Source organism: Ipomoea nil, unplaced genomic scaffold (assembly GCF_001879475.1).
Source record: "Ipomoea nil cultivar Tokyo-kokei standard unplaced genomic scaffold, Asagao_1.1 scaffold0164, whole genome shotgun sequence".
Lineage (NCBI taxonomy): Eukaryota > Viridiplantae > Streptophyta > Magnoliopsida > Solanales > Convolvulaceae > Ipomoea > Ipomoea nil.
Window position 1 is genome coordinate 256,827 of NW_017616592.1, and position 11,723 is coordinate 268,549.

Consider the following 11,723-nt stretch of genomic DNA (forward strand, 5'->3'; position numbering starts at 1 on the left):
CAAACGACCGCAAAGTCGCTTAAACTTTCTCGGCTTTATAGCCCAAACGACGGCAAAGTCGCTTAAACTTATCTTGGCTCTCTAAACGGTAACGACTACAACACCGCGTAAACTTCAAGTTCCGGTTCAATACCGATCAAGGCCCGAGCCCGACCTACCAACCTTGGTGTCGAACAGCTTTATGTCTCGGCTCATACGCGTTTACATGGATTAGTTGTGTGCTAAATCCGATTAGGTCGGCATTGCCACCGCCGGTGCTTTAAGTCCGGTTAGGTCGGCATGGCCACCACCGGCGCTCTAAGTCCGGTTAGGTCGGCATGGCCACCATCGGCGCTCTAAGTCCGGTTAGGTCGACATTGCCACCACCGGCGCTCTAAGTCTGGTTAGGTCGGTGCCGCCATCGGCGCTCTAAGTCCGGTCCGATCGGCATCATTGCCACTACCAGCCCAGTTGGCCTGAGACCGCATCTCGGCCTTAAGCCCTACAAGGTAGGCAATTGAACCCACGAGGCCGGGCCTCCCGCCCCAAGTAAAACCAATCTCTCGATTGGTAAAAGATTGATCGCCTGATCACGATCAAAGTCCGATCGCTCAATCTTAGTAGCGTGTGAATCCTCTATCACGTTAGAGGTTTGATCCCTTAATTGGTACGTTTAGATATAGCAAAGTTCCAAGTCCAACAAGTTAGGCGAGGCGATCGGTGGTACACCGGCGTTGTGAGCCCGATCGGGCCACTTCCCGGTCATCGACGCTATGGCATTGGCATCATAAGCTCGATCGGGTCATTTCCCGATCGCAATCAAAGTTAGAAGGCGAACTCGAGAACCCATCATATCTACTCCCTTACGTAGATGATTCTCGCACCTAAGGGAGTGGGGGGCTACACGGGTGGAGTAGCTTGTTCGCTAAAGTATTTCCCAAGTAGATCGGTCGAGTAGCATTCAAACCCTCTATCGTACTAGAGGTCAGGTCTATTGATCGGTAAATTCAAACTTCATAAATCCTCCAAGTCCTACAAGCTAGGCAAACCGACCGTCGATACCCTAAGTATAGTTTGATGCATCGACATCATGAGATCAGTCGGGTTACTTCCCGATCGCAATCTAAGTTACAAAGCAAACTTGGGAAACTATCGTATCTACTCCCTTAGGTTGACGATTCTCGCAACTAAGGGAGTGGGAGGCTACACGAGTAAGGTTGTAGAGCACGCTCCCTCAGCCTGTGGAGCTCGAGCACTGAGGTGCTTCCCGAGCAAAGCGACCTTCCCGGTCTCATAGATCGCTTCACGCGTAGATCGACCTTCTCGGTCAAAAGCGTAGATCGACCTCCTTCCGGGTCTCGTAGATCGCTTCACGCGTAGATCGACCTTCCCGGTCTCGTAGATTGCCTCACGCGTAGATCGACCTTCCTGATCAAAAGCGTAGATCGACTTCCCCGGTTTCATCATCGAGTCCCGATCAAAGGAGTAGATCGACCTCCCCGGTCTCGTCATTGAGTCCCGATCAAAATGACCTTCCCGGTCTCGCCTTCGTTAGACCTTCAAGTCTTACAGCGCCTAGCACTTCCTGATCAAAGTAACCTTCCCGGTCTCGCTATCGTTAGACCATCGGGTCTCCAAGTGTCCCTCCGCCTGGGACTTTCAATTCGTAAACCGAACGTATCTCGCTATCGTTAGACCATCGGGTCTCCTAGTGTCCCTCCACCTGGGACTTTCGATCCGCAAATCGAGCACATCTCGCTATCATTAGACCATCGGGTCTCCAAGTGTCCCCCCGCCTGGGACTTTCAATTCGTAAACCGAGCGCATCTCACTATCGTTAAACCACCAGGTCTCCTAGTGTTAAGTCATAGAAAGTTCGATCCCCAAATCGCAAATAAATCCGACGTCCTGGTCGTACCCAGCAACCCGGTTGGTAGACCGGTAAAGTTGACCTCTAGATCGCAGCTAACCTGATCTCCCGATCTTAGCTAGCTTCCCGGCCGCTCGATTGGTACGGTAAAGATTTGACCTCGCGAATCATGTTGCAAAACCGACCCCTAGGTCGGGCAAACCCTTTCTTTAGTCCACCAGACTGCGTTTAGCGTTGTGCACTTTTTTCCGAAGCTAAAAATTTTTCCCACTGGGTTTTTATTAGCTTAAGGTTTTTTAACGAGGCAACCTGCGTAAGTCGCGGACCATAAGCAGTTTTTCAGCCCGAACCCTTCCTTGCTAACTCATCGTCAGGGCACGGACTTGGGGGGGCTTCTTGATAGGGAATATACCGCGGGTTTAGGCTCCCCGTACGTTCCGTGCTCCTACTTGGGTTGGGTCAAACGGTTCGGGTCAAGGTCAACCCGCCAACCCTTGACCCTATAAATAGGGCATTAGCCCTCAAAGTTAAGGGTTCCTCCCCCACTCTCTACAAAGGCTTCCTCTCTCTAGCTTGTAGCTCTCCCTTCCATCTAAACACATACAAGAACAACATGAATAAAAGAGGCTCATTTGCTATATCTTCTTCCTCCTTGTTCATACATTACTCTACATACATACATTCTACGAGTATAACCGGGAATTACCCATATAAGTTACATACCAACAATAACATGAAGCACATAATTATTAAATTAGGCATAAATAAGGTGGCTATAATATTACATGTTAAATACTAAACTCGATGATATTCAAAACATGTCAAACTAACTATTTAATAGTTGACAAGCTCTTGTTCCCACGTGTATTGTAGCTGATGTAATAATCACAGAGCGGGTTTGGAGCAAACCAATACGGAGCAGGTCGGACCCGGCATCAGCGAACTACCCGCGACGCGTGGCGAACCACCCCGGGATCGGCCCGGTATGGGGTCGGCTCATTGTCGAGCCGACCTCCATGGGCTCGGGCTCGGCCCCATGGGCTCGGCCTCGTGGGCTTGGCCCCATGGGCTCGGACGAGCCCATGGTCGGCCCCTTGGCCGAGCTCCGTGCTCGGCCAAGGACCGGGTCATCGCGTGGAGCGAGTCTCGCGGCGCGGTCCGCGGCTCCTCCCGCGTACCCCGGGCCCGTAGCGACCGGGGGGGTATAAAAACACCCCCGGTGTCCTATTCAAGCATTTTCTACTTTTCCTACAACAATTGTCTGACTATTACACGTTGATTACCTCTGTAATAGCATTATTCGTTCGATTAATACAATAATTCTTACATACACATCCCTATTATCATTTTATTATTCGTTTATCACATTCGACATATATTCGGGTTGTATAATTCAGACCCCGGGTTCATATAATCCATCAGTAGCTATGCGATAAAGCCACGTGGCTTCAAAACTTTGACGCATTATATTCATGGGGAAAACTCCATCTAGAGTTCAATAACCAACCATATATTACTCTGCCCCCATACCAAATAGGCCAGGATAGTTCGTCTTTTCCAAAATCCTATCCTATATATAATAAAGCCAAATCCTTTTGGTGAAAAATTCCCGCCCAAATGATACGGCGCCGTTTGGTTAAAACATGGATTACAGAGTTGTTTTTTTTTTTTTTTTTTTTTTTTTTTTTTTTTTTTTTGGGTAAGTGGTCAGAGCTTTTAATTACCTATCTTTTCATGATAAGCCTTTTCGCATTACCTACCACAACCTCGAGCCACTCAATAGTTAGACATTTATTACACTGATGAATGATAAGTCTTTTTGGTTCTAGAAACAACAGCATTAAATAGCATATAAGTTGAAGACTTCTAGAGACAAGTATATAAACACTTCTTGAAATACAATTTGACATCATAGCAAACACTACATATTACAGAGAGTTCTTTACAACACAAAAATATACCCAAAAAACTTCTTGGCACCTCTGTTCATTATGGCCAACGAGCTGTCACCTAGAACAAGCAGTGCTATCAAGTTGAGATGTGTGCAAACGTATGATATTCTAAATAGGAATGAAAACGAAAGTATAAAATGCAAAGAATGTGTGTTCCATGACAAAGAGGTATGTGTTACTATTTTGATTCAATTATAATACATACAGTAGTATGATCTTTTTTTATTTTCTGAATTCGAATCAATGATTATTCCAATCTTTTTTGTGTGTGTATAATACTAACAATCACAGTTTATTCTATTTCGAATTTGTAATTGAATGCTGTATTTTTTTTTTTTTTGTTATGAATTGTTTTATGCTCATCTTCTACAGGTTTCATAAAGTTTAGTACATAGAATTTTGCTGCTTCAGACCATAATACAAGAAGCAGTGGTATTCTTATTTAATTAGAGCCTCTGTTCTAATTAGAATCTGTATGTAATAGCTTTTTTATTTTCTTAGGTTTGTTCTATTGTCAGTTGTATGGTTCTTTATCATTTAACAATTTTTGGATTCCCAAACTGTTTTTCTTTAACAATGTTATTACCATGTACATATAAATTAGGATTTTTCTAGACAGAACTCTTATTTGAATCACCATAAAATTTCTGTTTTTCTTTTTTTAATATTTCAACAAAGCTTTTCATGTTGACAGGATAATAGGGCTGGCACCCGACCCGGATCACAAATGGGCATTGACTCAGCATCACATAGGAACCCAACGGGGACAATTCCAACGGTTAGGAATTCCAACAGGTGTCACCTTTATTGTCTTTGAAGCCACCATTGATGCCACCTTTGATGAGAGAGAGTTAAAGCCTCAACGCCTCATTCATGACTCTTCATATTCTTGCCGTTAGCTCAGCTCCCCAATGATGACTCTTCATGTTGTTACCGTTAGGACCTAGCATAAATAGAACTTCCCTCAGCTGAGCAGGGGACATTGTACTTTCTATACTGAGACAAAAGCAATACAACTATCGTATTCTCTTATAGCATTGTTATATTATTATTTACCGGTAACGTTATTACCGTCATTGGTGCTTTCATTGAGAGCCTGAGTCCAATACTCAAGCAGGCTACAACACTACTCTTTTTCTCTTTCAACAGCAAGCCTGAAAAAATGGCGTCCCGCAGCTCCCACGGTTCTCGCAACGTGAACAATGGCAATGCCTCAGGTGACCTCCGGGACCAACTCACCAACAATCACGGAGGGGACCTCCAAGAACAGCTCAACAACAGGAGGCCCGGGGACCTTCGAGACCAACTCAACAATGGAGGGGTAAACCAAGCCGTGAACGGGAGGCCCGGGGGCCTTCGAGACCAACTCAACAATGGGGGGGTGAACCAAGCCGTGAACCTCCAGGCGACCGCCGATATCATTCAGCAAGCAGTGACGGCGGCGCTAAATCAGGTGGCGGTGGGACTGCAAGGCCAAGTGCCCACGCCGCGGCCCCAGCAAATAGGGGTAGAGGCCCAAAGAAGTGGACCGGCCAGACGACAACCAGGCCCTTCCCAATCTGCGCCAGAACGATTGGGACAGAGGGCGCCCGTGCGGCAAAGATTAGGATCACGGGCCGAGGGGTCCTCTACCAGAGGCCCTCGCCAACACGAGAACAGACAAGCCGAGAGATCACCCACAGAGGAGGTGGGCGAGTCTCGGGAGCCGACCCCACGCCGACACGTTGATGAGTCGGCCCTACGTCGACACTTGGAGGAGCGACGCGTCGATGAGCCGGCTCTGCGTCAGCACTCGGCGGAGAAGCGACGCGCTGATGAGCGGGTCCCACACCGACACTTGGATGGACGGAACGTCGAGGAACCCGCTCCGCGTCGACACTCAGATAGACAGCACGTCGATGAACTAGCTCCACGTCGACACATGGAGGAGCGACAACCGGCCCCGCGTCGGCACCCTGACGAGTCGGCCCTGGTCGAGAGGCTGCAGAGAAGAATCGAGGAGTTAGCAAGAAGGGTGGAGGCACGGGAGCAGTCGCCGGAACCTGAGGTACGGATGGCAGCACCATTCTCCCCTAGCATCATGGACGTACCTTTGCCGAGGGACTTTAGGTTGCCCGCCATCAAGGAGTACACGGGGGCCACTGACCCACGTGTCCACATGACGAGGTACAAGGCTGCTATGGTAATGATCGGGGCAGGGGACGCCATCATGTGCCGAGCGTTCTTGTCCACACTGGATGGAGCGGCCCAAGACTGGTTCAACACCATCCCAGATGGGTCGATCCAAAACTTTGGGGAGTTATCCAAGAGCTTCCTAACATACTTCTCCGGTAGCATACATCGCAAGAAACCCTTCTCTCACCTCTGTGTAGTGAAGCAAGATAGAGGCGAGAGCCTCAAAGACTTCCTGATCAAATGGAAAAAGGAAGTCAATAATGTCTACGACTTCGACTCCAAGGCGGCGATCCCGATATTTATCCATGCCTTAAGATCAGGGTATTTCCACAAGCAACTGAACGCTCACCACCCCCGCTCTTACGAAGATCTGATGAGGACGGCTAGCCGCTATGCCGAAGCAGAGGACGTCGACAGGAAGAAGAGGATGGTAGGAAAGATGGGAAGCCTGGGGAAGCTGGTCCGCCCAGCCAGGCACCACTCTCGAACCACCCGACCGCAGGGAAAGGCCGAGACCACGAACGGCCTCGCCTGGTCTCCTTGCATAATTTGACTCCTCTTACCCATCCCGTCAGTGTCATTCTAAAGCAAGCTGAGGAGATGGGAATGGTAGAATTCCCCGAGGAGTGCATGAAGGTCTCCCCAAAGGTAGACCAAACAAAGTACTGCAGGTTTCATAGGCATGCCGGACACGATACGGATGAGTGTCACGTTTTGAAGAGACAAATAGAAGACCTCATCCAGCAGGGCTACTTCCGACATTTCGTCAAGCGATCCAAGCAGCAGCAACAGCCGCAACACAATCCACCAAAAAATGTCTGGAGGAATGAGGATGGCACCGAGCCGTCCACCTCAAACGCCAAAAAAAAGAGACCACGACCAAATATCTGAGCAGAGTGATAGCGAGAAAGAAACCGAGGTGGCGCCCAGACGACAAAAGAAGCACACCATACACTTTATCTATGGTGGACCTGCAGGGGGCGACACGCCCGCGGAAAGAAAGAAGTGGAGCCGGCGGCTATACGTGGGAGAAGTGGCGAGTATTCCCAGAGAAAAGAAATAGAGACAGGAGGCTATCACCTTCTCTGATGATGACCTCCCAGAGGGCCCGTTACCCCATCATGACGCCCTGGTAATTGAGATGGACGTCAATGATGTCATTATCCGCCGCATCTTAGTCGACACGGGAAGCTCAGTCAATGTAATGTATTACGATGCCTTCACCAAGTTAGGGATACTTAGGAACCAGCTAAAAGAAGTACGTACCCCACTCTCTGTATTTACGGGTGATTCAGTGGAGACGGAGGGGTCAGTGGTCTTACCAGTGGAGATAGGCACGAGCCCTAACATTCGCAAACTTGACTTGGAATTCATCGTGGTAAGACTCACTGGCGCGCACAACATCATATTGGGGAGACTGGCACTGGAGAACCTCAAGGCCATTGTGTCGGTGGAACACTTGTGTATGAAGTTCCCCACTCCGAGCGGGATAGGGGTCGTCAGAGGAGACCAGCGAGCGGCCCGCAGTTGTTACGTTAAAGCATGCAAAAAGATTGGCAGAAATGATCTATAAGTCCACACCATCTGTAAGGATGATCGATCGGGTATGGAGCTAAGAACATTTGATTAAGTATTTTCCTTAATATTCTAGTAGTCGTTTGGAACTGGTGTTTGGAAATCGCGGTCCGCCCGCTTTGCATTCTAAAATCTTTTGGAATAATATCTCGTGCTTGTGGTCCGCCCATGTTGTTTCAAAAAAAAAAAAAAAAAAAAAAAAAAAAAAAAAAAAAATTGGCTGAGGGCGCGCCTCAGCCAAGGCCGAGGCACACGCCTCGGCCTGTCGCCTCGGCCGCCTCGGCCACAGGCCGAGGTCGCGCCTCGGCCACAGGCCAAGGTCGCGCCTCGGCCACAGGCCGAGGCCGCACATCGGCCCCGAAAAAAAAATTAAAAAAAAAAACGATCGGACGAGGCTACGCCTCGGCCGCGATCAGCCGAAGCGCACGCCTTGGCCACAATCGGTCGTGGCCACGCCTCGGCCACGATCGGTCGAGGCCACGCCTCAGCCACGATCGGTCGAGGCGACGCCTCAGCCACGGTCGGAAAACGATCGGACGAGGCTACGCCTCGGCCGCGATCAGCCGAAGCGCACGCCTTGGCCACAATCAGTCGAGGCCACGCCTCGGCCACGATCGGTCGAGGCCACGCCTCGGCCACGATCGGTCGAGGCGACGCCTCGGCCACGATCGGTCGAGGCGACGCCTCGGCCACGATCGGTCGAGGCGACGCCTCAGCCACGATCGGTCGAGGCGACGCCTCAGCCACGATCAGCCGAGGCGCACGCCTCAGCCACGGTCGGTCGAGGCGCACGCCTCGGCCACGGTCGGTCGAGGCGACGCCTCGGCCACGGTCAGCCGAGGCGCATGCCTCGGCCACGGTCAGCCGAGGCGCACGCCTCGGCCACGATTGGTTGAGGCGACGCCTCGGCCACGATCAGTCGAGGGGTTGGCCGAGGCGCCCGCCTTGGCCAACGCCGAAGTCCGTCTCGAAAAAAAAAAAAAAAAAAAAAAAAAAAAAAAAAAAACGATCGGACGAGCCTACGCCTCGGCCGCGATCAGCCGAAGCGCACGCCTTGGCCACAATCGGTCAAGGCCACGCCTCGGCCACGATCGGTCGAGGCGACGCCTCGGCCACGATCTGTCGAGGCGACGCCTCAGCCACGATCGGTCGAGGCGACGCCTCAGCCATGGTCAGCTGAGGCGCACGCCTCGGCCATGGTCGGTCGAGGCGACGCCTCGGCCACGATCGGTCGAGGCGACGCCTCGGCCACGGTCGGTCGAGGCGACGCCTCGGCCACGGTCAGCCGAGGCGCACGCCTCGGCCACGATTGGTCGAGGTGACGCCTCGGCCACGATCAGTCGAGGGGTTGGCCGAGGCGCCCGCCTCGGCCAACGCCGCAGTCCGTCTGGGCAAAAAAAAAAAAAAAAACACGATCGGTCGAGGCGACGCCTCGGCCACGGTCAGCCGAGGCGCACGCCTCGGCCACGATTGGTCGAGGCGACGCCTCGGCCACGATAAGTCGAGGCGACGCCTCGGCCACGCTCGGTGGAGGCGACGCCTCGGCCAGCCTAAGCCGCAACCCGTCTCGGTGAGCATAAAAAAAAAAAAAAAAATTCATGTGTGATTTGGAAAATAAAATCACATACTCGGGATCAATCGGGATTCCGCACGATATCAAGCAAATTCGGCTTTACTCCCAAGTCAACTCAATCATATCCGTTACCTCAGGAGTAGGGGGGACTGGTGACAGGATAATAGGGCTGGCACCCGACCCGGATCACAAATGGGCATTGACTCAGCATCACATGGGAACCCAACGGGGAGAATTCCAACGGTTAGGAATTCCAACAGGTGTCACCTTTATTGTCTTTGAAGCCACCATTGATGCCACCTTTGATGAGAGAGAGTTAAAGCCTCAACGCCTCATTCATGACTCTTCATATTCTTGTCGTTAGCTCAGCTCCCCAATGATGACTCTTCATGTTGTTACCGTTAGGACCTAGCATAAATAGAACTTCCCTCAGCTGAGCAGGGGACATTGTACTTTCTATACTGAGACAAAAGCAATACAACTATCGTATTCTCTTATAGCATTGTTATATTATTATTTACCGGTAACGTTATTACCGTCACATGTTATTAAGTATTTTATATAATACTCCGTAAAAGGCTGTTACTAATACACACTGAGAACGAACTGAGCCATAGATCTGCAGAATGTATTTTGAAACTAGGTAAACAAATAGCTTTAGGCAAAAAAAAAAAAAAAAAAAAGTTGTGAAACCAACAGACCTCCAAATTTTCAACAAATAAGACTTTTATACAGAATTGTAAGCTATGTGCGATGTATAGAAACAATCAAACTCTAAAAATCCAAGTACCTTCTGTATTAGTAGACAATATACAATACTTCTCCCGAAATGATGTCTAATGGTCATGCATGCTTCAGATCTACGATTACAGCAACGATCTTGAGAATTCTGAATCCGACATGTATATAAAATTATATAGACATAGCTTAGTGAAACAACTTATCTAGATCAAGCGATAGCACTGCTTCCGAGCTAGCTGTGTGAATCTTTCAAAGCTGTGGTCTCGAGATATACTCATACATACACAAATCCACAAAAGCTATTTTCTGGAGAGATTTAAAGGGATTGTTCGAACAAAGAGCATGATAGATCTAGAAAGTGAACACCTAACCGTGCTAAGAGATGAGAGAACCCAGACATTGTGAGTAAACCGTTGTTGTCGGTGGTGTACTAATAAATAGATAATGGGCCGGTTCTATATGTGGACTCATCAATTTGGGCAATAGTTATGCCGTGCAACCGAATGTACCATGCGCATGGTACATACGACGCAAAACGACGTCGTTTTGACTAAAAACACGCGTCTCACTTTAAAAAAAAAAAATTCAGGTTCGATTCTCGGCAATAGTATTATTGTGGATATATAGTTATGAATTTCTGGATATATAGTTATAAATTTGTGGATATATAGTTATGAATTTATGGATATTTAGTTCATTCATTGCGGATATTTAGTTCATTCATGGTAGATATTTACTTCATTCATTCACTGTGGATATATAGTTATGAATTTATGGATATATAGTTATGAATTTCTGGATATACAGTTATGAATTTATGGATATTTAGTTCATTCATTGTGGATATTTAGTTCAATCATTGTGGATATTTAGTTCAATCATTGTGGATTTTTACTTCATTCATTCATTCATTGTGGATTTTTACTTCATTCATTGTGGATTTTTACTTCATTCATTCATTCATTGTGGATTTTTACTTCATTCATTCACTGTGGATATATAGTTATAAATTTGTGGATATATAGTTATGAATTTCTGGATATATAGTTATGAATTTCTGGATATATAAAAATGCTATTGCCAGGAATCGAACCTGATTTCATCTTTAAGTGGGACGCGCGTTTTTTTAACCAAAATGGCGCCGTTTTACAACCGTATGCACCTTGCAAGGTGGATTCGGTTGCACAGCATAATTTGCGCAATTTGGGGCTCGGGGCTTAAATTTTTTATAATTTAAGTAATGGGCCTATATTATTATGACCTTTTTTCTTTCATTTGACTTTTCTCATATGTATAGTTGTTGTATTCCATATCAAATTGGACCATCATTATTGTGTTGAACATGGTCCTGTGTGGATCATATTTTGTATACTATAAAATAATGTATAAAAATAATATAATTTAGTATATTAAAAATGTATATTGTATTCAGGGAATGTACATTATTTGTGTAATGTGTATATATTATATTATATAATATACATTCAATATACAATTGATGTACATTTAGTATAGTAAAAATGTACTTTTTGTTATGATTCACAATGCACTATGTGGACCATGGATCCACACAATAATTTGCCAAATTGGACCACAATCTGATAATGTTTTTGTATTCCTATACATACACATGTATATACCCATATGTTATATTTCTGTGTATTTGTATTTTTTTACCCTATATAAAGATGATATTCGAGTAGATGTATATGTACGTATGTATATGTTGTTTATAATATTTATGAATATATGTATCTTTATTATATATTAAAAAGTTTTGTTATATAGAGGATATGTTCTTCTCTGTTCTTCAAATGCTGACCTTAAGGAATCAACACCTAAAAAATTTGTTCATACT

At 47.2% G+C, this 11,723-nt stretch overlaps 1 long non-coding RNA gene across 1 annotated transcript; it reads right to left on the reverse strand.

Moving 5' to 3' along the window:
* Positions 1–3,619: 3,619 nt before the first annotated feature.
* On the reverse strand, positions 3,620–9,275 carry LOC109175687. Its single transcript, XR_002053306.1, has 2 exons — positions 9,180–9,275; positions 3,620–3,859 (listed from the first exon to the last, which is right to left on the reverse strand). It is a non-coding gene; the product is annotated as an uncharacterized LOC109175687 (long non-coding RNA).
* Positions 9,276–11,723: the final 2,448 nt, after the last annotated feature.